Genomic DNA, 27,721 nt, shown 5'->3' on the forward strand with positions numbered 1-27,721 from the left:
AATCAAGATATTTAGATCGAACAGAATATATATTGGTGTACTACCCGGTTTTCATTCTTTTTGGTACAGATACGATATGGATAGACAGATATGGATAAATGGATAGATAGAGCAGATTTCTAATCTGCTTTTGCTATTGAAAACATTATCTATGAGCTCAAAAACCTTTCAGGTGATGCGGTTTTTTAAAAAGATGATCAGCTTTTGCAGCTGAAAAACGTATCCTCAAAAAACACAGGAAAAACGCTGTGTGTGAATGTAGCCTTAGATCAGGAATAGAACAGCCATTTATAGGACATTTCATAACTTTCCCAAACTCCTATGAAAAAATATTCAGCACATCCTGCATTGAATTACTGTACCCAATTTATTATATATTTTAGGAGTCGGAGTCGGTCCATTTTATACCGACTCCAACTCCGACTCCGACTCCACCAAAATGAGCACCGACTCCGACTCCGACTCCACGACTCCGACTCCGACTCCACAGCCCTAGATCCTACATAGAAGAAAACAGCCATACTTTGACAAAGAGTTCCCAGAGGACCAAGCAGGATTCATAACAGGCATAAGAACAAGAGATGTGATTGCTATTATTAGATGGACAATTGAAAAGGCTAAAGAATACAAAAAAGATCTATTTTTGATTCATAGGCTAAAGCAAAGCCTTCGACTGTGTTGATCACTAGAAACTTTGGAATACCATTAAGGATATGAGTGTGCAGAACCATCTGATCAGCTTCATTATAAATCCTTACATCGACCAAGAAGTAACAGTCTGAACGGAACACGGTGACATGATATGGATCAAAATAGAGCGTAGCATCAGACAAGGTGGCATCCTGTTATTTTCTTTTCAATTTATATGCATAAGCTATTTTCAGAAAGTCAGATGAATGATTCAAAATTGCTGGAAAATCATCAACAATCTTAAATATGCACTGATAGCAAAAAGGTAAATGGAATGAAGGAATTATCATGGAGTGTCGAGATGGAAAGTTTGAATCCTTATGGATAAAGAAACTTTCTCGGACTTACTGTGCGCTGCTAGACAAAGTTCAATTCAACACTGCATGTGAAGTTTTAACTGTTTAATTCCCAACGCGTTTCAAAGTATATAATACTTCTTCTTCAGGGGATGACATAAAGTGAACGGATACAACCATCTCCAGTTATATACATACATTATTTGAAATTTGGCGCCAAGCGCACATGTGATGGTAGGACAGATGTCAAAGTTCACAAGATCTAAATTACACAAAATATATTAATGAATCTGAACTAATTAAAATCATTAATTGTTTCAAATTATATTACAGGGAAAACAAGGTTATATTACAGAAAAAAGAAAAAGAAAAAAGAAGGAAAAAGAAGAAAGCGAACCCGTGACATCAAAAAAGGGGGAAAAGAATCAAGGTCCAAAGTCAGAACCGCTATACTAGAGGGGGACCCGTATTGAAGAAGAGGACAATTTTCATATGGGATCATAAAAACGTTTGGGTTGTTTAATAAAAATGTTGAATAAAAAGGTTGAATAAAAACATATATTAATAAAGTTAAATAAAAACATGAATATATGCATAAAAATAAAATTTAAAAATATATATATATGTGTATGTCTCAAAGTAAAAATATAAATATATCTCTATGAAAATTTCAGAAGAATCCAATAGTACCAGGTAGAAAGCTCGTACCTACGATGGGATCATCAAAAGAGAAACGTGTAGAAGCAGGATTGTTTCCCGAGTAAAGAAGAAAAGAAAAAGGAAAAGAAGAATTGTTATTGAAGAAAGAAAAAAATCTTTAGGAAAGAAAAATATATATATGCTCAGTGTTTATATCATTTTTAGGAGAAGGAACAAAAAGAAATTAAAACCATAATCGACATAAAAATTTGCATATTGGCGTATAATATTATGAGTAACGCTTGGATATAAAGTAAAAGAAATATAAAAAACAAACCATCAGAGAATATACTAAAAAATTATTAGGAGGGAAATATGATAATAGGAGGTCAAATTTTAAAAAAACTTCCGTGATTTCGTTAAGTCCATTTGGTTTAAGTGTATTCAACCTATAGATCCAGAAGACCTCTTTGCGATTTAATTGTCCAATTCTATCCGGATGATTAATGGGAATGTACTCAATGGGACTAATTCTAAATCCATTATGGTTCTTATCATGTTTTATAGCAAAGTGTCTAGAGAGACCATGCTGTAAAAAACCTATTTTGATGTTGTGTCTATGGGAATTAACCCTCAAGTGCAGTGGTTGCGTGGTCCTCCCTACATATTGTTTATTACACTCACATTCAATTACATATATAACAAAATCTGTAGTACAATTAAAGAAATTTCTGATCGGAAAACATTCATTGGTGAAGGTTGATTTAAAGGTTCTTGCTTGATGTGTAATGATTTTACAACATAGGCAATTTCTTCTGCCACATTTATATTTACCTTTTAAGGGACTGTGCAGGGAAGATAAATGATCGGCTTTTAGACGACTGGGAGCAACCAAATTTTTAATTGTAGGTGCTCTTCTGAAAGTAATACCAGGACTCATATTTCCCTCCTAATAATTTTTTAGTATATTCTCTGATGGTTTGTTTTTTATATTTCTTTTACTTTATATCCAAGCGTTACTCATAATATTATACGCCAATATGCAAATTTTTATGTCGATTATGGTTTTCATTTCTTTTTGTTCCTTCTCCTAAAAATGATATAAACACTGAGCATATATATATATATATTTTTTTTTTTTTCTTTCCTAAAGATTTTTTTCTTTCTTCAATAACAATTCTTCTTTTCCTTTTTCTTTTCTTCTTTACTCGGGAAACGATCCTGCTTCTACACGTTTCTCTTTTGATGATCCCATCGTAGGTACGAGCTTTCTACCTGGTACTATTGGATTCTTCCAAAATTTTCATAGAGATATATTTATATTTTTACTTTGAGACATACACATATATATATATTTTTAAATTTTATTTTTATGCATATATTCATGTTTTTATTTAACTTTATTAATATATGTTTTTATTCAACCTTTTTATTCAACATTTTTATTAAACAACCCAAACGTTTTTATGATCCCATATGAAAATTGTCCTCTTCTTCAATACGGATCCCCCTCTAGTATAGCGGTTCTGACTTTGGACCTTGGTTCTTTTCCCCCTTTTTTGATGTCACGGGTTCGCTTTCTTCTTTTTCCTTCTTTTTTCTTTTTCTTTTTTCTGTAATATAACCTTGTTTTCCCTGTAATATAATTTGAAACAATTAATGATTTTAATTAGTTCAGATTCATTAATATATTTTGTGCAATTTAGATCTTGTGAACTTTGACATCTGTCCTACCATCACATGTGCGCTTGGCGCCAAATTTCAAATAATGTATGTATATAACTGGAGATGGTTGTATCCGTTCACTTTATGTCATCCCCTGAAGAAGAAGTATTATATACTTTGAAACGCGTTGGGAATTAAACAGTTAAAACTTCACATGCAGTGTTGAATTGAACTTTGTCTAGCAGCGCACAGTAAGTCCGAGAAAGTTACTTTATCCATAAGGATTCATATTGGCGGTCACGGAGTGGACCTTCGGGCGTGCAGCAGACTGACATTTGGTTCTTATGCCTTTACTTCTCCTGGATCAGGTGAGTGGATTTCTTACATTTATTTGATTCACCACCTGGATAAGACCCTATTGCGCCTTCTTTTTCTTTAGCTTTTACAATATTGAATCATCTCGGGCTGTTCCTGGATAGCACAGCCGGTGTATAAGGAAATCCTGAGCAGCAGAGGGTCCGTTACTTTGTAACAGTATGGAATACTTCCAGAATAGACTGTCTTCAAGAGAGCGTTTGATTCTACAAATCATTGGTAATATAGGATTCACGTCACTGAATGAAGAAAATTCCGATCCTTTCACCGAGGAAGAAACAAAGACTTTTCGGAGGATTTTTACAAACTTTAAAGAGGCTATGAAGGAGGAATTACACTATAGCTTGGACGCTCGTTTCCTGTCCATCTACCTAGAGGAGAACATTTGCCCTCGAGGACTAAGGTTAGTCTTTGACTCGCCGTTTGATAAAGATCTGGACTTTACTAAGGAATGGGACAATAACCTGAACAATTGTATGCACAGAATGATCCTGTTACTTTATAAGAAAAGATCTAAACTTGCTGAGATGGCAGCAACTAAAGTAATAGAACTGTCCAAAGAACTCATTCCTTTTCATAGTCATCCTGAGTATAAGAAAATCAATTCTAATATAATTACACATGTTATGCAGGTGGAACATGAGACAATTCTGAAGAAATCAAAAAAACTACAAAGAGATAGGGAAGACTATAGGAATATTAATAATAAAGTTTGTGATGTGGCCATCTCTAAAACTGACTCTACCAAGACAATAGACATTTTAAAAACTCTAAAGATATCAAAATTGTCTCTAAAAAAGTTGACATTTTACCAGTAGAAAGTATTAATGTGTTACCCTTGCCTAAAGAAAAGGAAAATATTTTTTCAAAACCACCCCTAATCAAAACGACTAAAATGACTGCACCACTAATTGAGGCTATGAAACATCTTGAGAGTATAAAGGAACAAATGGTACGTCTCAATAAAGATAACACTAATGAAAGTCTTATAGACACAATTAACCCTACCCTTAACACGAATAATATTATCACACCCACTCCTATTGAAATCCCATCTCCTGCACTTATGGAATTCCCGGAAGGGACACAAGATACACTATTAGATATTTCTGTTTCTGATACACCTAATGATAATATGATTTTAATTGATAATTCTAACACAGATAACACAGCCACTGTCCCTTTTTTTACCGCGAGCACTAAAAACTGCACACATAAAAAAAATTTTTTCACCAATAAAAGGAAAAGGAAAAGGACTCATAGAGGAAGCAGAGGGGGGAGAAAAAAAGAAAGGGAAAACAAATTAATGAAACCCAAAGATAATTCCAATACTGAGGATTGTAACAATATTTTCAATTTATCCTCTCATATTCTTACTCCTGATGAAAATAATGTCCTTTCAAAGGGACTCACTTTTTGTCCTACTTATAGAACGAACGATTTCAGTCTCTTTTTAGATTTACAGATCTTTATAAGAAAGCTCACACTCAAACGACATTTTTTGTTAAAGGAAACTAATCAGACCAAACATAATGACAATATTTCTGAAACTCTGATGAATTCTGATATACCTGAATTTCATCTTGTAGTACCGAAAAAATCAAATTTCTATCCCATTGATAGCAAGGGTCATCATTTAAACGTATTTAGTGATATGGTACAAGAAAAATTTAAAGAATTGTTTCAAATTAAAAATAAAAATAAAAATATTTATAAACATAATCTAACCAAAAATGAAAAAATGGCATTAAAAACACTTAAATCCTATACAGACATTGTTATCCGTTCAGCGGATAAGGGGGGAGGTATAGTTATTCAAGATCATAAGGACTATTGTAGTGAAGCCCTTAAAATCCTATCTGCTAAAAAATATTATGCTAAGACTTCTTTTGATATATTACCGAACATCAAGAATAATTATGACAAACTGATTTCTGAAGGTCAAAAAACCAATATCTTTGATAAATATGAACTAAAATTTCTCAATATATCCAACCCCCGTACTCCCTTTTTCTATCACCTACCTAAGATTCACAAAAGTCTGGAAAATCCTCCTGGTAGACCCATTATATCTGGTATAGGCTCCACCACCAGCAATCTATCACATTATATTGATAGAATCATGGTGATACACATTCCCACACTCAAGAGCTATATTAAAGATTCAACACATCTCATCCAATTTTTGCAACGGATTCAATGGAAACCACAATATGTATTTTTAACTATGGATGTATCCTCTCTATACTCCAGTATTTCCCATGACTTGGGACTTGCATGTTTTAACAAGATTTTAATCGGCGACAAGAGATTATCTGCAGCTCAAAAAAACTTTTTACTGAAGGGTATGGAGTTTATTTTAAAAAACAATTATTTCACTTTTGATGGGTGTTTGTATCACCAGCGGCTTGAGACTGCGATGGGCTCCCAAGTCGCACCTACCTACGCTAATATTTTTATGGGGGTCATTGAGGATTTTTATATTTTCAATTCTAAATTACAGCACAATATAATTATCTACAAGAGATTCATCGATGATTTGTTCTTTATATGAGACAATTCCAATAATGATATTGATGATTTCATTAAGGACATTAATAATAATGACTGGGGTTTGTCCTTTTCCTCACTGTATAATTCTGTCACCATTAATTTTTTGGATTTAACCATTTTTATCAATAATAATAATATTGCATCTAGGACCTTTTTAAAAATGTGGATATAAATAGCTATATACCCTTTAACAGTGGGCACTTTGGTAAATGGCTAAGGAATATACCCGATAATCAGTTCAGGAGAATAAGGAAAAATTGTTCCAATCTGGAGGACTTCGAAAATCAGGCAGAAATCTTAAGGAACAGATTTTTAACTAAGAAATATCCTGTGGATCTGGTCAAAAATGCTTATAAAAAGTGCAAAATTTTATCTCAAAATTCATTGGTTAATGGATCTAAGATGACTGAAACTAATAACACAAAATTTTCAACTAACTTTGTCACACAATATTGTGCTGAGAATATTAAAATTAGACAGATTTTAACACATAATTGGCATATTTTGTTAAACGATCCCATTCTATATAAAATTCTTCCTAAGAGTCCTGGTATTACTTTCAGAAGAGCACCTACAATTAAAAATTTGGTTGCTTCCAGTCGTCTAAAAGCCGATCATTTATCTTCCCTGCACAGTCCCTTAAAAGGTATATATAAATGTGGCAGAAGAAATTGCCTATGTTGTAAAATCATTACACATCAAGCAAGAACCTTTAAATCAACCTTCACCAATGAATGTTTTCCGATCAGAAATTTCTTTAATTGTACTACAGATTTTGTTATATATGTAATTGAATGTGAGTGTAATAAACAATATGTAGGGAGGACCACGCAACCACTGCACTTGAGGGTTAATTCCCATAGACACAACATCAAAATAGGTTTTTTACAGCATGGTCTCTCTAGACACTTTGCTATAAAACATGATAAGAACCATAATGGATTTAGAATTAGTCCCATTGAGTACATTCCCATTAATCATCCGGATAGAATTGGACAATTAAATCGCAAAGAGGTCTTCTGGATCTATAGGTTGAATACACTTAAACCAAATGGACTTAACGAAATCACAGAAGTTTTTTTTATAATTTAACCTCCTATTATCATATTTCCCTCCTAATCATTTTTTAGTATATTCTCTGATGGTTTGTTTTTTATATTTCTTTTACTTTTTATCCAAGCGTTACTCATAATATTATACGCCAATATGCAAATTTTTATGTCGATTATGGTTTTAATTTCTTTTTGTTCCTTCTCCTAAAAATGATATAAACACTGAGCATATATATATATTGGATTCTTCCAAAATTTTCATAGAGATATATTTATATTTTTACTTTGAGACATACACATATATATATATTTTTAAATTTTATTTTTATGCATATACTGTATTCATGTTTTTATTTAACTTTATTAATATGTTTTTATTCAACCTTTTTATTCAACATTTTCATTAAATAACCCAAACGTTTTTATGATCCCATATGAAAATTGTCCTCTTCTTCAATACGGGTCCCCCTCTAGTATAGCGGTTCTGACTTTGGACCTTGGTTCTTTTCCCCCTTTTTTGATGTCACGGGTTCGCTTTCTTCTTTTTCCTTCTTTTTTCTTTTTCTTTTTTCTGTAATATAACCTTGTTTTCCCTGTAATATAATTTGAAACAATTAATGATTTTAATTAGTTCAGATTCATTAATATATTTTGTGCAATTTAGATCTTGTGAACTTTGACATCTGTCCTACCATCACATGTGCGCTTGGCGCCAAATTTCAAATAATGTATGTATATAACTGGAGATGGTTGTATCCGTTCACTTTATGTCATCCCCTGAAGAAGAAGTATTATATACTTTGAAACGCGTTGGGAATTAAACAGTTAAAACTTCACATGCAGTGTTGAATTGAACTTTGTCTAGCAGCGAACAGTAAGTCCGAGAAAGTTACTTTATCCATAAGGATTCATATTGGCGGTCACGGAGTGGACCTTCGGGCGTGCAGCAGACTGACATTTGGTTCTTATGCCTTTACTTCTCCTGGATCAGGTGAGTGGATTTCTTACATTTATTTGATTCACCACCCGGATAAGACCCTATTGCGCCTTCTTTTTCCTTAGCTTTCACAATATTGAGATAGAAAGTTTGAATGTGGGACTGCTACTCCACACCAAGAAGACAAAGATATTGACTACTGGCAGGTACAACCATGACACATTTGAGATGGATGGCATTGAACTAGAAGCTGTAAAGTACTTCACTCAAGATGCAGTGACAAAACTGGAAGTCATTAGAATATCTATGAGAAAATCAACAGTGAAGTTACTGGATCAAGTCTTAAAATGAGTAATATTTCACTGTCGACACAGCTTGTACATAATTTGGTCTTTTCTTTGACAACATACGGTTACGAAAACTGATCGATAAAGAAACCAGACAGCAGAAGAATTAATGCCTTTGAAAAGTGGTGCTGGAGAAGGATCTTATCAATACCATGTATGGCAATAGGAGCAAACAAATCAATTTTGGAAAATAGAAAGCCAGACATGTCAAGTTAGTTGAAGCAAGGCTCATGAAGCTACGACTCGCCTACTTTGGACACATCATACGAAGAGAGCAATCACTGGAGAAGGACATCATGGTCAGATGAATAGAAGGAATAAGGCGAAGAGTAAGACCAGCAGCATGATGGCTTTATACTATCAATATAATGGCGGAGAAGACACTGGGGGACTTATCTAGGCTTGCACAAGTGCCATCTTTCTACAGATCATTAATCTTATCAAGTCCCATGGCTGGAGATTGAGCCAAAGCCTGTAAAAAAAGTGTCATGAATAAACAATTTTACAAGTATTGTGTAACAATTATGTGGATACTATGGAATCTGATTGCGTTGAATAAAACAAGTCTGAGACCAAAGCTGAGACAAATAAGTGTATTTAAACACTGAACATGGCGGTACGATGGGGTTTGCAGCTGCGGTTGCCGCTGAATCTCCACCCAGATTGGACATTTCCTCTTCTGCCCCTAGTGAACCTCAGCCAGGCCCTGCGTTTCATTACCAGAGTGAACGGGTGCTCCTTCCAGTTTTCCCAGACGTGCTTCCTGCTTCTTGCTGCTGATCACAGAGTGCGGCTTGCTCTTTACTTCGCACCTTTTCTTTTGGTTCTGCCCATGACGACATGCCCCTTTCTTCCTGCGTGCTGTGCGACACAGTAATGGCAGCAATTTTTCAGTTCAATTAAAGTCTCTGACACACAGGACCTGGCAATGCATGGGAACGGATCCTGTTCGTGATGCCAAAATGGAGCGCCTGACAGGGCCGTAGGGATACTTGGTATTGGGCCAGTTCTTAAGGGGATGTGTCATGGCAGCAGTGACCCGGTGCATGGCCCTTGGCATCCAATGAAAATGATGATAAGGGGATGATAAAGTTTATGAAAGATAGTTTGTGACGCCACCTGTGGTATTCAGCAATTAGATGTTAGCCGACTCTGCTTGAAGAGATTGCTGGGGCTGATGATGATGCAGCAGAGTTGTTATAGCTCTCCAGAGGTAGAGCTAAGCCCCAGGGCAGTAATAGTGTAAAATGATGGTGATGATGGTTGCAGTGCAGGGCTGAGGTGATGCAGCAAATAAATAGGATGGCACAGCAGGGTGCAGTCTTCACACTTTTACTCACAGTTTGAGGTGCAGACCAGGGCACTGAGTATAGATGGTAATTGAGATCCAGCCAGCCTGAAAGCAACTTAGGATCCACTAAGCCAGAAGGGTTGGGGGCCTCCTTTCTGTGCTGTCCTATGAGGTACTTGCTGCCTAAAGCTATGCTTGGTCCTCTGTTCCTTACTGTCCTGTGGTACGTGCCCGTATGGCAGGCAGCTTGAGCCTATTGCAGGTGTTGCTCCTCTATGGTGTCTCCGGGCTCTGATCTGCTGCTGTGCCTTCAGGCATATGATGGGTCAAGGAGGCCTGCAGCCAGCTGCTCTCAGGATTTGGCTGCTGGGGCTGTTGTACCTCTGCAGCCATGGACTCCGGCATCTGGTTTCAAGCGCTCTGCCCTGGGGTGAACTTGGTCACAGCTCCAATCCCCAGGGTTCCCTAAACTTCTCCTCTCCTCTCTCTTTACTCTGCTCTTGGGACAAGCTCCTCACGGCTCCTATCCCTTGTACAGACTCTCACAAACTGCAACTAACTAACTCCACCTTCAGCCCAGAACTTATTGGAAATCTCCCCTGAAACTGGGTTTAGAGCTCCCCCTTCTGATCTGGGGTAGGAAAAGTGTTGGATGTTGGTATTACCTGGCTAAGGGACCCCTCCTTTCTTCCAGGCATGTCATCACCCCCTGCAAGGGAGGCAATGCCACTGTGGCAAACGTACTATTGGGGTTCCACAAGTGGTGAGGCAGAGCATCGAGTAACGAGTAGCAGCAGGAACTCCAGAGGCAAGCCAGGAGGAAGCTCAGAAGCAAACAGCAACAAAATACTAAGGCAGGGAGGCTCTCCCAACCTGGACATAAATAGCAGGACAGACAGGAAGCATCAGGGCCAGGGCGAAGTACCAGACTCCATCTTTGACAAGGGAAAAACAGCTTCCATGGAAACATCTGGAATCCTTACATACTGGAATATGATGAAGCATTCCAGAGTTATTACCACATAAAATCACATGTCAGATTTGAACATTGGTTCTGGTCATGAAGTTGTAAACAGGCTTTGTCGTTACTCTTCCTCCTTTTAGAATTCCCTCCAGTGTTGCAAAAAGCTTCATCAAAAACTGAAAGGATCTTGCAGAAGCATACTGTAGAATTTACAGATAGGAATGGAAGGATAAACGAAGATTTCATCCATTATAAGTTTATGCTTAGAACATGCAACACTGCCCTTCACCTCTCCAAACACCCTCATCACCTCACTGTCCAATAACCCTAAACGTCTCTTTGACACTTTTCTTTCCCTGCTCAACCCAAGAGTGCAGGCCCCAACCACGGAGCTTCGAGCTGATGATCTGGCCAATTACTTCAAAGAAAAAATTGACCAAATCCGAAAGGAAATTATCTCCCAATCGCCTCATACCATGCACTATCCCTCCGCCACTGCATCTAGCTCATTCTCTGATTTTGAATCAGTCACAGAAGAAGTAAGCAGGCTCCTTGCATCTTCTCGCCCAACCACTTGCACCAGTGACCCATTTCCGTCACTTCTCCTCCAGTCCCTTTCCCCTGCTGTCACCACTCACCTAACTAAAATATTTAACCTCTCTCTCTTCTGGTATTTTTCCCTCCTCATTTAAGCATGCCATCATACATCCACTACTGAAAAAACCATCCCTCGACCAAAACTGTGCTGCTAACTATAGGCCTGTCTCTAATCTTCCCTTCATTTCTAAACTCCTGGAACGCCTGGTCCACTCCCGTCTGATCCGCTATCTTTCTGATAACTCTCTTATCGACCCTCTCCAATCTGGTTTCTGCTCTTTACACTCTACTGAAACGGCCCTCACTAAAGTCTCTAATGATCTACTAACAGCTAAATCTAATGGTCACTACTCCATGCTAATTCTCTTGGATCTCTCCGCAGCACTCAACACTGTGGATCATCAGCTTCTCCTCACTATGCTCTGCTCCATCGGCATCAAAGACACCGTTCTCTCCTGATTTTCCTCCTATGTCTCTAACTGCTCCTTTACTGTATCTTTTGCTGGCTCCTCCTCCTCTCATCTTCCCCTTACTGTTGGGGTTCTTCAAGGATCGGTTCTAGGCCCCCTCCTCTTCTCTTTGTACACTGACCCCATTGGTCAAGCAATCAGTAGATTTGGGTTCCAGTACCATCTCTATGCTGATGACACCCAATTATATGCTTCCTCTCCTGATATCACGCCTGCCTTTTTAGAAAACACCAGCGATTGTCTAGACGCTGTGTCTAGCATCATGTCCTCACTATATCTGAAACTGAACCTGTTAAAGACTGAACTCCTTTTGTTTCCTCCCTCTACTAATGTACCTATACCAGACACTGCCATTTCTGTGTGTGGTTCCACTATTACTCCCCAGCAACATGCCCGCTGTCTTGGGGTCATACTTGACTCCGAGCTTTCCTTTGCCTCCCACATCCGATCACTGGCTTGCTCTTGTTATCTGCATCTCAAAAACATTTCTAGAATTCGACCTTTTCTTACTTTTGACACCGCAAAAACTCTTACTGTTTCTCTAATTTATTCTCGTCTGGACTATTGTAACTCTCTACTAATCGGTCTCCCTCTTACCAAACTCTCCCCCCCAATCTGTCTTGAATGCTGCAGCCAGGATCATATTCCTCACCAATCGTTACACCGATGCCTTTATCTTGTACCAGTCATTACACTGGGTACCCATCCACTCCAGAATCCAGTACAAACTTATTACCCTCACTCACACAGCTCTCCATGGCTCAGCACCACACTACATCTCCTCCCTCGTTTCAGTCTACCACCCTACCTGTGCCCTCCATTCTGCTGATGACCTGAGGTTAGCATCCTCAATAATCAGAACCTCCCACTCCCGTCTCCAAGACTATATACGTGCTGCGCCAATTCTGCACTTCCCAGGTCAATACGATTAGTCCCCAATCCCCACAATTTTAAGCTTGCCCTGAAAAGGCATTTATTCAGACTGGCCTACAACCTCAACACATTAACCTAAATATCCCTGTGTGGCACAGTCAAAAGTTTTACCATAACCAGCTTCCCCGTATCATGTTCCCACATGCTTTATGAATCTATTAGCCCTCTGTGTCTGTACTGTTACACACTTAATATTATGGCTGGTCCAAACAATCAGGGCAATTGTTACCACCCACCTTTCGTATCTACCTTTTTTTCCTCATATATTGTAAGCTTGCGAGGGCCCTCATTCCTCTTGGTATCTGTTATGATCTGTGTGTTTATTGTTATGCTGTAATGTCTATCGTCTGTACAAGTCCCCTCTAAAATGTAAAGTGCTGCGGAATATGTCGGCACTATAGAAATAAAATTTATTATTATTATTATAAACATTTTGTGTAAAAAAAAAACAAGCAAAAAAACCTAATTCTACACCCTGTATGATACAGAATAAGAATGCAAAGATTTCTGCCTGGAGATGCATTTCTTGCTGTTACAGATTATACATTATTTGGGGCAAAAATGAAAATATGGCACGAGGCCTAGTGTCAATTAAGTAATTAATTCAAAGTTTCATACAAATGCTTTCTGGGAAGAGGATTGCAATCTGTTTAAAAAGACAGCTTAAGCAATATATCACTTTAGTAGAATGCATTTAAAGGTATAACATTTTAAACTACTGTAAATGACCAAATCCATTAAATTCCTGACCTGCTTACAACCTTACAGCAGAAAGTTTTTCTCTTAAATACTTTTCGTTGTTTCTAAGGTTCTAATGAAGATTAGTTATGAATGAATATACACAAATTTCAAACCCTGCTAATTCATAGACAGACATATACAATTTTATGCCTATATAGTTTCATTAGACTGCTGCGTCAAAATATGCTGAAGCCAGTGAGGCTACTAACATCAGTGATCAGCTGCACTGGCCATGTGGGATACACATGGTGTCAATGCTGAAGACCAAGTAAATAGAAAGGCAGTGAGGTAGAAAGTGATGACGATATCGATGGATATGGACAACTTTTTAAATATATTAGGCAACATCTTTACTTAAGTTTATCAAGGAGTCCAGCAAATCCATTTTAAATACATGACACTGGAACATCCTTTAACATATCTTCACTTACACAAATCTTTGGGTATATTGGCGTTACACAGAGAAACACTCCATTATTGCAACAAATAATTGTTATGGGAATGTCAGGGTGCATCTGGACATTTTGAGGTTAATTTCTAACAACTTCACACGTATAGAAAATGGAAATAGTATTTGAAAAATACAGTATGTGAGCCACATAGTTTTTTCCACTGCTTGTGGATTTCTGCTCATCAATATTGCTAAGTGTTTTTAGATTTTATGTGATGCGTACACATACATTTTGTTATCTGTGTTTAGAGTCACTTGACACTAATCAAACAAAAGTCTTGCTTTGCTCAATTATTAATTTTCTTTTTAAAACTGCAGAGATTTGTTAGACTATGACATTTGAAACCTTTTTTCTTTAAAAAAAATGAAGATTTGAGCTTTAGTTTTGTGTGATCTTTAAGAATCAGTTATTTCTGAGCATTGCTCATACCTTCTTTTTACAGTATGAAAGGGAATGTTTTATTTGCCTTGTAACAAGGGAAGATTGTGCTGCAGGCACAAAAAGTCCTAGTTGATATGAAGAGTGATGAAGAACACTATAATTTCTTAAAATCTGCATCATACGTCTGACGTTTACTGAAATCAATCTATTGTAAATGCAGTGTTCAAGTTATTTGATAACAGTACGTTGTGCTAGAGCTAACTTAGACATGTTGCATTTAGAAAAGGAGTAATTTAGAAAAAAATAGCTGCAAATTTTCTACAAAAACAAATGTAATAAATAATTATGGAAAATTAGATTAAAATGGTTATTCTTATTAATTAAAGAAACATTATATACACAAACATTGCAAAACAATATTTGAATATGTTAATTTTGTCTTAAATTTTACTGTAGAATTTGTTTGGACCAATCTACAAAAATGTCTCTCAACTCCTGACTTTGGATAGCTATCCCCATATAGAAACATATAGCATAAACATTTCCCCACAGTGTATCACTAAACCAAGTTTCTTTTTACAGAGCTATAATTTCACACCACTCATATCGATATAAGAGGAAGTGTAAGGAAGGACTTGTCTGTATATGATCAACACCATTCTGAGCATATAGAAGCAGTTCAGGTACGGAACTTCAAATCTATGCAAGAAAAAAATCACCACTTTCCACTTCACAGTCTCCCCAGCAAAACTTTTATAACCTGCCTATCCCTGTTCCCCCCAACAATCTCTAGAAAGGGGATCCCAAGTGTTCTGCATCGGAAATTCCTATGAAGTTTGTAAAGAGGAACAATCCTAATGCATGATTATTGGTCCATACAAAATCCACAGGACCTTTGGAAGAGCTTAGGTTTTTAGGATCAAACGTCCAAGACTAACACCCATCCTGAAGTTAAGGCTGGGGCTACATGGTAACGTGTTGAGTGACATAAATCTCCAAGCAAGTCCAAAATATCTGTGTAACTTGTCTGCAACTTGCAGCCAACAACTGTTTTAGACCTATAATTTTGTTGGAAAAAAATGGCCAAATTGCAGTCATGACTTGTATTAAATTCTATGGTAAATGATTCACATGAAAATTAGGAGTAGTGACAAAAATGTCAATACATTAGGGAACATTTCTGGCTCTGTTCAGCAGTTTCAGGAGGTTGCAGGCAGCAATGTGGCGCCATAGAAAATCATTAGATGCATGCAGTGAGACATTGTGATTTCAGTACCACATGACACATCTTGCTGTGAAACCCTAGCCTAAATTAATAAAGGAAAGAAACCTCTTGAAATACTAGTATCTGAGGCATTGCAAAGCAACAGGAAGTTATAACCTTTTAGAAATATATATTTAGGCCACACATACAATGAAGAAATGAACATCTTTTTATTACTCGAAAAGCAGACAAAAACACCATGGTAACACCTACAAAGTAGAAATTTTGATCTTAAACTCAATTATGTTGAAATAACAAACATTTGACAATTGCACATAATTACCATATAAGTATCTACAGAACATTACAGCCATCATTTTTTTAATGTACACCAGCTCCTACCGGGTATGTGAAGCATAACTTTTAAGGAAACATTGTCTCAGCAAGCACTTTACTTTCTCCAGCTGTTACTGAATATCACTGAAACACCAAGAAGTATCGAGGACCCCATGAGCTGAGTGAGTTCCCTGAATCAATATATTCTCAGAGCAACTGGTTGCCACTCTAAGGCTACTTTCACACATCCGTTTTTGTAAATCCGGCACGATGCGGCGAAAATAGTGAAAACCGGATCCGGAATTGGATCCGATTTTTTCACATAGAATTTAATGATCGCCGCATTGTGCCGGATGGACATGCGGCGCCTCCGGTTTGTGTCGGATACGGCAAACATGCGCCGTCCGGCGTCTGTAAAAAATGTTGCCTGCAACGTTTTTGTGCAGCGCCGGACTGGCTTTTTGAACAGCGCATGCCCGGGCACTGTGAGATTTAACCTCACAAGTGCCCGGCGAGTCTCTCTCTCCCTCTCTCTCTCTCTCTCCCTCTCTATCCCGTGCTGCGGCTCCTCTCCATACCGGCTCTCCCGTCCCCCGGTGCTGCGGCTCCTCTCCATACCGGCTCTCCAGTCCCCCGGTGCTGCGGCTCCTCTCCATACCGGCTCTCCCGTCCTCCGGTGCTGCGGCTCCTCTCCATACCGGCTCTCCCGTCCCCCGGTGCTGCGGCTCCTTTAAATGTCCTCCACGCCGCATAAGGCGCCGCATCTACATCCGGTGTCACCGCTGCAGGCCGGATCCGGCGGACCGGCTTTTCGCCACATGCCGCCGGACCCCTGACACCGGATGTGTGAAAGTAGCCTAAGACATAACTTTTAATCATTTCAGAATGTAATGAAGCTTGAACACACCAATATATAAATAAATGTCATTTTTGTCCATATTGCAGCAAAAAATCTTAATTACAGCAGATGATATACAAGTAGCATTTATGCAAAGTCTACCTAACTAATGTTTAACTGAAGCTATGTGGGACCAAAAACAAATACTTTGCTTAAATCTTAATTTAGCCTACATTTACTTCTATATTGTGACTTTCCATCATAAAATAAGCCACATCATAATGCTTATTTCATCGTATGTCAAATTGGCAATGGGTGTACGCTAAATATGAGTGAATCTGTTGAGATACAAATTATGTAAATCACTCAAATTTGGCAGAGAAATGTTATTTTCATTGAAGTAATTCACTGTTAAATGAATGTTCCTTTTTATGCTTTGGAGTCTCGGCATAATAACTGTATGCTGTAAATTAAAAAAAAAGTGAATACTCACTTCGCCGCTCAAAAAAGACTTAATACTTGGTGGCAAAACCCTTGTTGGCAAGCACAGCAGTCAGACATTTTTTGTAGCTGATGATGAGGTTAGCGCACATGTCAGGAGGAATTTTGGTCCACTCCTCTTTGCAGATCATTTCTAAATCATTAAGATTTTGAGGCTGCTGCTTGGCAACTTGGAGCTTCAACTCACTCCATAAGTTTTCTATGGGATTAAGGTCTAGAGACTGGCTAAGCCACTCCGTAACCTTAATGAGTTTCTTTTTGAGCCGCTCCTTTGTTGCCTTGGCAATATGTTTTGGGTCATTGTCTTGCTGGAAGACCCAGCCACGACCCATTTTTAATGTCCTGGCAGAAGGAAGGAGGCTGTCATTCAGGATTTTATGGTAAATGGCTCCATCCTTTCTCCCATTAATGCAGTGAAGTAGTCCTGTGCCCTTAGCAGAGAAACACCCCCAAAACATAATGTTTCCACCTCCATGCTTGATAGTGGTGATGGTGTTCTTTGGGTCATAGGGAGAATTTGTCTTTCTCCTAACACGGCGAGTTGAGTTAATGCCAAAGCCCTCAATTTTTGTCTCATCTGACCACAGCACCTTCTCCCAATCACTCACAGAATCATCCAGGTGTTCATTGTCAAACTTCAGATGCCCCTGCACATGTGCCTTCCTGAGCAGGGGGACCTTGAGGGCACTGGAGGATATTAAAATTTTACGGTGAAATGTGTTAGCAATGGTTTTCTTGGTGACTGTGGTTCCAGCTGCCTTGAGATCATTAACAAGTTCCTCCCGTGTAGTTTTAGGCTGATCTCTCACCTTCCTCATGATCAAGCATACCCCACCAGTTGAGATTTTGCATGGGGCCCCAGATCAATGTCAATTGAGTCATTTTGTATTTCTTTCATTTTCATACGATTGCACCAACATTTGTCTCTTTGTCACCCAGCGTCTTACTTATGGCTTTGCACCCCTTTCCAGCTTTGTGCAGATCTATGATCTTGTCCCTGACATCCTTATAAAGCTCTTTGGTCTTGCACATGTGTGAAGAAATGGGGGGGTCGGCGAGCGCCCAAGACTGCTAGCCAAAACCGCATGTACCAGGGATCATCCTGCATAATTCCCGCTCTCCCATTAGAAGTGGGCAATATACTACACAGACAACACAAGGTTAGGGTAAAACAGTGTGGCAATACTTTATTGAACCACAACACCCAATAGCAAATAGAAAAATCCCAGCAATTACCTCGTAGATGGTGCACATTACAGGGTCTCACCCTTCCACTGACTCGCTGGGATAATGGCAGATGTTATGTCAGAGCTCCCAGGGTTGCTATTCCACCTGTGATAAACACACAGAGAAGAGATATTGAAAAGTGTAGGGAGATTACCGAGAACAGTCCATAGAGTCCGTACAAGGTCCAAAGCCAGTTGACATGAGAGTAACCACCTGGCCTATCTGACCATCTCCATGGAACCAGGCGACCAACGGGTCCCAAAACCTGGCTTTCTCCAAACATATTCATGATTCAGAGATGCTCACTGGATCAAATCTATGTCCTTCCAACAGGAGCTGAAAACCCCTAGATCCGTGTCCCTCATGTTGGTGCCATGATAATTTGGCTGCAGTCCTGTCTGTCATCCACTGAGTGTTTTGCAGAATGTCCAGCTAGTAGCTTTGTGTTACTTCAGTATTAGGCTAGTTTCACACTAGCGTTCGGCAGAGCTGTGGAGGGCTGTGTAGTTCCTCTGTGAAGCTCCATCCACTGCTGCACCTCCTCCGGTGCACAGGCCATGTGGATGTATGTGGATGCGTCCGCATGCTTTGTTTTGACGATGTGGCGACTGCAGCAAATTGCAACATTTTGCATTCGAAGCGGATCGCCGCATTGTCAAAATGACGCATGCAGACGTATCCGCATACATCCACACAGCCTGTATACCCAGTGTTAAAGATAGGTACGCAGGCCTTATGCAGACATAGGTGGAGCTGACCGGAGGAGGTGTGGCAGTGCGCGGAGCTTCACAGAGGAACTACGCAGCCCTCTGCAGCTCTGCGAAATGCAAATGTGAAGCCGGCCTTAGTGATGAGATCTGAGTCTTTTATACCTGAGGCATGTAAGGTATTTTTAGAATTACTCAGTGTCCTTCAGTTCACCCTCACAGCCTTCCCCTATCTACTTTCGAAGTCAACAAGCTAGATCTAGAATACAATGCACAATTAGCATATCAGCACACATCAATAAACAAAGATAAACACACACTCTGTAGAAGTCACTATTACAGACTTACTGAGTATGTTAAATAGGATATCAGTTTGCAAGTCTGTCTTCTTGACCAGCCAGAAATAAGCAATTAAATCCACAAGCCAATATACAGATAAAAAAATTAATTCTTCTTGGTTTACAAAAACATAGTCATCTGGGAAATTAAGACACAATCTGGTTTCTTCACACTATGGTGTAGAGGTTAGAGAATGACTGATTAATTGAGTCTGTGGACAGGGACAGGAGCCTTTTATAAAGGTGACTATAGAGATTGATGGGAAAGTGTTGATTTGGTCTGTGCTGCCGAATAACTCAAAGTCCAGAATTGATCAAATACAAAATGTGGTTTATTCAACACATGTCGAAGTACTATGACTTCTTCATCAGGAAATGCCACATACATACGTAGGTATCCATGCTTTCCCATCAATCTCTATAGCTCTGTCATCCATGACCAGTGGATCTGCTGCAGCGGATAATCTTACATGCTACAATTGTAGCTCCATTTGGTGAGAGCAATTTGATTGTATTAACCCTAAATATCTTGGATAAGACCCTATTCTGCGCTTTCTTCCTCTTCAACAACAAATAAAGGTGACTATGTAAGACAGCTGTCTTTAATGCAGGTAACAAATTGATTAGGAGCATCTAACTGATCTGTAGGAGCCAGAACTCTTAGGGTCCCGTTACACATAGTGAAGCTCCAGCGATCCCGACAACGATACCACCTGGTAAGGATCGCTGGTTCTTCGCTATATGGTCGCTAGAAAGCTGTCAAACAGACAGATCTACTCAGTGATGCAGCAATGATACGGCGATCCGTATAACGACCTCGGCGGTCGTTGGGACCTTGTCACACAGCAGCTATTCTGACGACTCACGCCTGCGTCCATGAGTTCTGCGTCACCAATGAGGTTGCTCGACGGTGTCAAACACAGTGATGCATGCTGGCCAGCGGGACCTCAGCGATCAAAAAATAAACTAGGACATTCGAGCATGATCAGCGATATCCAGCAGGGGGGGTGGCTGCCGCTATGTGTCACAGGTAGCGAGATCACTGGCAAGGTCTCTGTTGCATCATAAAACCTGTGATGTTTCAGTGATCTTGCTAACCATCTCGTTATGTGAGACAGGGCCTTTAATGGTTGGTAGGGGATCAAATACTTATTTATCACTGCAAAATAATACAAATAAATTAATATAATTAATACAATGTGATTTTCTGGAAGCTATTTTTGATATTCTATCTCTCAATGTTAAAATGAACCTACCTTTAAAATTATAGATTGTTCATGTCTTTTTCAGTGGGTAAAGTTACAAAATCAGCAAGGGTTCAAACACTTATCTCATTCACTATACATCTGGGGTCTAATCAGTGCTGAGTGAAGAATGTTGAGGAGGATGGCGCTCATAGAGCAACATTAGAAAAAGAGATCGGACAAAGCTGAGGACCGTAACATGGGTGGCAGGGGTAGTAAAGTCAGTATTTAATCCTTTTATCCTTTCCAAATTACCACAATTCTACTGAAATCTCTCTCTCTTTCTCTCTTTCTCTCTTAGCTGCGATTCCTTTAAAATTCTTCATTTGTCGGATCCAACAAAAAAACTGTCGGGTGGCATCCGTTCTCATCAGTATTAAAACGGATCCGCAATCCGTCCTTTTGGCGGATTTTGACTGATGCAAAAAAACTGAAGTGTGAAAGAGGCCTAAGTTGCTTTCAACATTTGAGGAGAATTCAATTCTCCTGGAATAAATTTGCTCATTTCTAGTAAGTGGTTTGCTGGTGTTTTATTATCGTTGTTAACATTTTGATAGCTCTAGCACTGTATGCAGCAATAATTTTGCTGTCCAGTTGCTGTTACCAACAGAGGCACTGTCCCCAATTAAAATGTGAACATGCTTATTTTCATCCTACTGACAGAATTTATTGTTGGCATTGATGTCATTTTGTTTCCTATATCTACTTGAAATAGTTATAGAGGCACTGACTACATTTTATAATCTAATTATATTGATGTGTGTCAATAAATATTCACACTTTTGTTCCAATTCGCATTAAAAAAATCAAATTGCTTCTTTTCCGAAATGTTTAATAGTCTTAATTTTCTTTGTGTGTAATTAAGTTATGTTCCTTGGTGTTAAATTATTTAGGCATGATATATTTTCCATCATTCCAGCCCTTAGTCATAGCTAGTAGTGTCCTCGATGACAAATACAGTACATATTTGTGAAAAATAAAGCAGAACTGTATGAGTATATACATGTGTGTATGTATATATGAAACATAGCACTTAATTTAAGTTTTGACCCTCTTCCCATTGAAAAAAATAAAGTTGGATCCAAAATGGCTGTCTTTTAAAATTGCCGCCATGATCACCACCCATCTTGAAAAGTTTTCCCCCTCCCATATACTAATGTGCCACAAACAGGAAATTGATATCACCAACCATTTCCATTTTGTTTAGGTGTATCCATATAAATGGCCCACCCTGTAGTTGAAAAACAGTTTGCGATTAGTTTTACTCCCCTTAGCAATGTGCTTCTCTGTTTCCTTTTTGACAGCTTTAATTAGTTTTGTAGATAAAGCATTTTTCTCCCTATAGTTTTTTAGAGCTTCAACGTTGCCATCCTACTTTAGTAGTTTAAATGCTTTCTTTTTACTGTTAATTGCCTCTCTTCTTTGTTTAGCCACATTGGGTTTTTCCTATTTCTTGTCCTTGTATTCCCATAAGGTATAAACCGCTTACAGTGCCTATTTAGGATGTTCTTAAACATTTCCTATTTATTATCTGTATTCTTATTTCTGAGGACATTGTCCCAGTCAACCAAATTAAGGGCATCTCTAAGCTGGTCAAACTTTACCTTCCTAAAGTTTAGTGTATTTGTGACTCCCTGACAAGTCCCCCTTGCAAAAGACAAGTGAAACTGTACAATATTGTGGTCGCTATTTCCTAGATGCCTGACAACCTACAGATTTGTTATTCTGTCAGGTCTATTAGATAATAGTAGGTTTGAAAGTGCTGCTTCTCTGGCTGGATGCTGCACAAAAATGTGAAAGAATTTTTCTTGGTTATTAGCAGAAACCTGTTGCCTTTATGGGTTTTGCAGGTCTCTGTTTCCCAGTTAATATCCGGGTAATTAAAGTTCCCCATAAAAAGGACCTCATTATTTGTTGCAGCTTCATCTATCTGCCTTAGTAGTAGACTTTCCATAATTTCTGCTATATTTGGGGTTTGTAACAGACCCCAGTGAGAATTTTGTTACTATTTTTCTCTCTATGTATTTCAACCCATATGAACTCGACATCCTCATTCCCTTCGCTAATATCCTCCCTTAAAGTGGCCTTTAGTCAAGACTTTACATAAAGAACCCCTCCTCCTCTCCGATTTTTTCGATCCTTCTAAACAGAATGTAGCCCTGTAATTTAACTACCCAGTCATAGTTTTCATCTAACCATGTCTCGGTTATTCCCACTATGTCATAGTTACCTGTAGATATTTCTTCTTCTAGCTCTTCCATCTTGCTTGTCAGACTTCTGGCATTTGCGAGCATGCAGTTTAGAGGATTTTTTTTTGTTCCAATCTTCTCCCTGTGGATTGGCTTAGAAATTTTCTTACCTTCCTTCTGAGTATGTTGTCTTGGGTCTTTTTTGCGGCACCTCATATCCTTCATCAGTATATTTTCTGGCTTCATGTTTGTGTCTAATGTTTTTCTTCCCGTCCCCTCTTCTTCTAGTTTAACACCCTCCTGATGAGTGAAGTGAGTCTTCTGACAAATGTGTGTTTCCAAGGTTTGTTGAGGTGTAGTATGTCTCTGACGAGGAGTCCGTCAACTGTGGTCCAGGAATCTGAATCCTTCTTGTCTGCACCATTGTCTTAGCCAGTGGTTCGCATCAAGGATCCTGTTCCATCTCCTGGTGCCATGTCCATTTACTGCAAGGATAGAAGAAAAGCTACCTGTGCGCCCAGTTCCTTTACTTTCTTCCTCAGCTGTTCAAAGTCCTTGCAGATTGTCAAAAGGTCCTTCCTTGCCGTGTCATTGGTGCCAAGTTCCAACATGTATCAGAAGTAATGGGTGGATGTCCTTAGAACTGATGATCTTTGGTATCCAATCTGTCACATCCTTGATCTTTGCACCTGGGAGGCAGCATACTTCTCTTGTGGTTATGTCCAGTCTGCAGAAGGCTGCTTCTGTGCTTCCCAGTAGTGAGTCTCCCACCACTACCACTCTTTTTCGCTTCTTGGCTGTACTTTTTGTTGTCACTTCTGGGTGTTGCCTTGTGCCCTTTTCTTCTTTGCTTGCTGGTAGTGGAGCGCCCCACAGGGCCGTGGGGTACTCGGTACCGGGCCAGTCAGTTCTTAAAGGGGATCACGGCAGCAGTGACCCTGTCCATTGCCCTGGGCGCCCAGTAAAATTAATAAAAGATGATAATGGGGTAGTTTATAGGGGATTTAGTTGTGACACCACCCGTGGTATTCAGCAAGGGTAGCTGATGCTGCAATCACCATGTATCACCATGTATTTGTATCATTGCATATTTCTGAATGAAAAATAGTCGTTCAAAAAATAAGACAAAGAGTAAAAAAATGCTCTTAAGTTTTTGAAGCTCAACACACTGCCTGTATTTGGCTAGTAAAATGCACAAAGGACTGTGCAATTTGATTTCCTCAATGAAAGAATAAAGTGTTTTGTTGTCAACACCTGGACGAGCAGACTGTGAGAATTTAATTTGATCATAATGATATAACATTTATATTTATATAGCTTTAGATAACCTCATTGTCAAATGTTTAGCTTTCATGAAATAGTTGACATTCTGTAATTATTCATCATGCAATAGCTTAATTGACTTCATGTTGATCCAAATGCTCTCGATTTTATTTGCTAAACTAATCAATGTCAAATCTAGAGTGAAGGCTTTAAGAGTTATGCTACATCCACCAACATAAAACAATGAGGTTTCTTTATTTTGGGAAGATCACAGTATTTTACTTTTCCACACACTGTGCATTACTTGTAAATTCCAATGTAATATCCTCAATCTATTCTTTGGCTGGTAATAACTTCAAGAAAAAGAATGACTACCCACAGAGGCATTTTACAATTTTTCTCTTTTCCCTGCTCATGTGAAGATGGGGCAGCTGCACAACTCTTATGTATAGTTAATGAGCCGATGTATGGGACATCTTCCAAGATTCTGCCACTGTGCACTCAGTGAGATATATGCTATGTAATAGATGTGATAGCGGTATTGCCTTCTCAATTTGCAGCTTTGATTTGTGAAGGCAACGGTAGCATTTCTATATATATATGAACGCATGTTGCTTCTTTTATATATCTCCCCAAAGGTGTATGAATGACAGACCTGATAATGTACTGAATGGTAATATAATATACTAGATTAAGGCCCGATGCTATCGCATCGAGAGGATAGTGACACACCTCTTGCCATGTTAACCTTCAATACACACACACCTCCTCAACACACACTCCTCTCACCTTTCACCATCTCCACTCACATCCACTCCCTCTTTCACTCCACATACGACCCTTTCTCTCACTCCGTCTCTCATACTCACACTGTCATCGTCGCTGCTCCATGATCCCCGACATCTTCTTCCGCCGGCGCCATCCTGGATCCCGACGTTGTCCACGCCGGCGACATGTTCTTGCGGTCATGCCATCTTGAGTATTCTGAAATCCTGCGAGTGGACATTAGTGGAGATAGTGAAAGGTGAGAGGAGTGTGTGTTGAGGAGTGGTGTGTTGAGGGTTAACATGGCAAGAGGTGTGCTGTGATGTCACCAGTTACAACTGGACGGAAGTTGTTACAACCCGGAAGCTGCTTAGCGCATTTATTATAGTAGATTAAGGCCCGATGCTATCGCATCGAGAGGATAGTGACACACCTCTTGCCATGTTAACCCTCAATACACACACACCTCCTCAACACACCACACCGCCTCAACACACACTCCTCTCACCTTTCACCATCTCCACTCACGTCCATTCACTCTTTCACTCCACATACGACCCTTTCTCTCACTCCGTCTCTCATACTCACACTGTCATCGTCGCTGCTCCACGATCCCCGACATCTTCTTCCGCCGGCGCCATCCTGGATCCCGACATTGTCCACGCCGGCGACATGTTCTTGCGGCCATGCCATCTTAAGTATTCTGAAATCCTGCGAGTGGACATTAGTGGCTCACCATTGTCATTTTTGAAACACGACTGCTACTTCACTGACAGTGGGATTATTGTAGCGTCGAGGGTCTTGAGTACGATCTTGTCTAATAGCCATAGTGATGTTTGGCATGACAGTTCCATTTTGTAGAGATTTAATTTTTTCTTGTTCTTCCACATCACGTAACATTTGATAAGCTTCCACAAAAGGATTAATAGTTTGGATTTGAAGGGCAATAATGTTCATCAATGTAGGATGACATTTTTGATTTTCTTTATATCGTAAGCGTTGTTCGTTTGCGTTAGTGGTATCGAGAATGTAAAGTTGGGCAAATGCGCGTTGCTGGTCATCTGAGGGATGTAGTGTTTCAGTTCTATGATAGATCTGGCCATGTATGCGGAAACAGTATGGGCCATATCCAGGAGGTGGTGAAATATTTGCACCCATGGAGGCAAAAGCAAAGGAACTGTTATTTCTTCGAATATTATCCATTAAATTTTTGCTAAATTCACTTTGCCCTATTGTAGTATGGGTACATGGACTTTACCCTTCTGACAGCAGAGCGTAAAGTTGTTATCAGAAGGTATCTCTGCTACAAAATGCAAAGCTTCGCAATGCTCACATACATGGGTCATGTCACCACAGCTGTGTTCGGTAATACTATTTTCATCATTAGTGAAAATGTGAGGTTGTAGTAGAAGTGCATGTCCAACCGATGGGGTGCGCCTAGTTTTGAGACCAACGTATATTTGTCTTGGTTGCACTTTCTTCGGGCTAACTGCAGCTTGTATGTGAAGAAACTGTGTGTTGGTATTGACTAATGGTGGTATTGATAGGGCAGAAACAGATTGCTGATTAGTTATGTCAGTGAACGGCATATAGGATGAAGTGTGGTAGTAACTTGTTCCACATGCTGATGTGGAAGCATCCTGTTGTGAGTCTACTAATAATGATGAGGAAGAAGCCGTCTGTTGTTGGCGGTGATGGCGTGTAGAGGCTTCTTCAGCCAATGTAATAGATTTAGAGTTAGGGGATTCGTGTGTGAGATGACGGCGTTTATAAGCCTTAATCTTGTCAAGTCGATGCTGTTTTTCCTCAGGAGTCTCATTAGCACGGCGTTGTTTTTGTCGTAGTGCTAAAGCTGCTTTCCTTTCACTGGCATTGGCATACTGTGCATCGGTATTGAATGGTGGTATTGATAGGGCAGAAACAGATTGCTGATTAGTTATGTCAGTGAACGGCATATGGGATGAAGTGTAGCAGTAAATTGTTCCACATGCTGATGTGGAAGCATCCTGTTGTGAGTCTAATAATAATGATGAGGAAGAGGCCGTCTGTTGTCGGCGGTGACGGTGTGCAGAGGCTTCTTCAGCCAATCTTATGGATTTAGAGTTAGGGGATTCGTGTGTGAGGCGACGGCGTTTATAAGCCTTAATCTTCTCAAGGCGATGGTGTTTTTCCTCAGGAATCTCATTAGCACGGCGTTGTTTTTGTCGTAGTGCTAAAGCTGCTTTCCTTTCACTGGCATTGGCATACTTTTTGTTATGACTCATGTTGGCACAGGTAAAGGAGTCTATTTGGCAGTTATCTGGCAGTGAAGAAGGCGTTCTGGAGTATTGTAGAGTAAACAGATACTAATTGACCCTGTAATTGCCCAGCAGTAGTTATGAAGTGGTAGTGGCAAATTGGCCCTGTAGTTAGACACCGGCAGAGGAGCAAGGCAGCAGTAGTTATGGCAGTAGAGGCAAATTGGCCCTGTAATTAGACACCGGCAGAGGAGCAAGGCAGCAGTAGTTATGGCGGTAGAGGCAAATTGGCCCTGTAATTAGACACAGGCAGTGAACAGTCACAGGAGCAAGGCAGCAGTACTTATGGCGGTAGAGGCAAATTGGCCCTGTAATTAGACACCGGCAGAGGAGCAAGGCAGCAGTAGTTATGGCGGTATTGGCAAATTGGCCCTGTAATTAGACACCAGCAGAGGAGCAAGGCAGCAGTAGTTATGGCGGTAGAGGCAA

This window comes from Dendrobates tinctorius, unplaced genomic scaffold (genome assembly GCF_039654945.1).
Source record: "Dendrobates tinctorius isolate UK_male_01 unplaced genomic scaffold, ASM3965494v1 ptg000097l, whole genome shotgun sequence".
In the NCBI taxonomy this organism is placed as follows: Eukaryota; Metazoa; Chordata; class Amphibia; order Anura; family Dendrobatidae; genus Dendrobates; species Dendrobates tinctorius.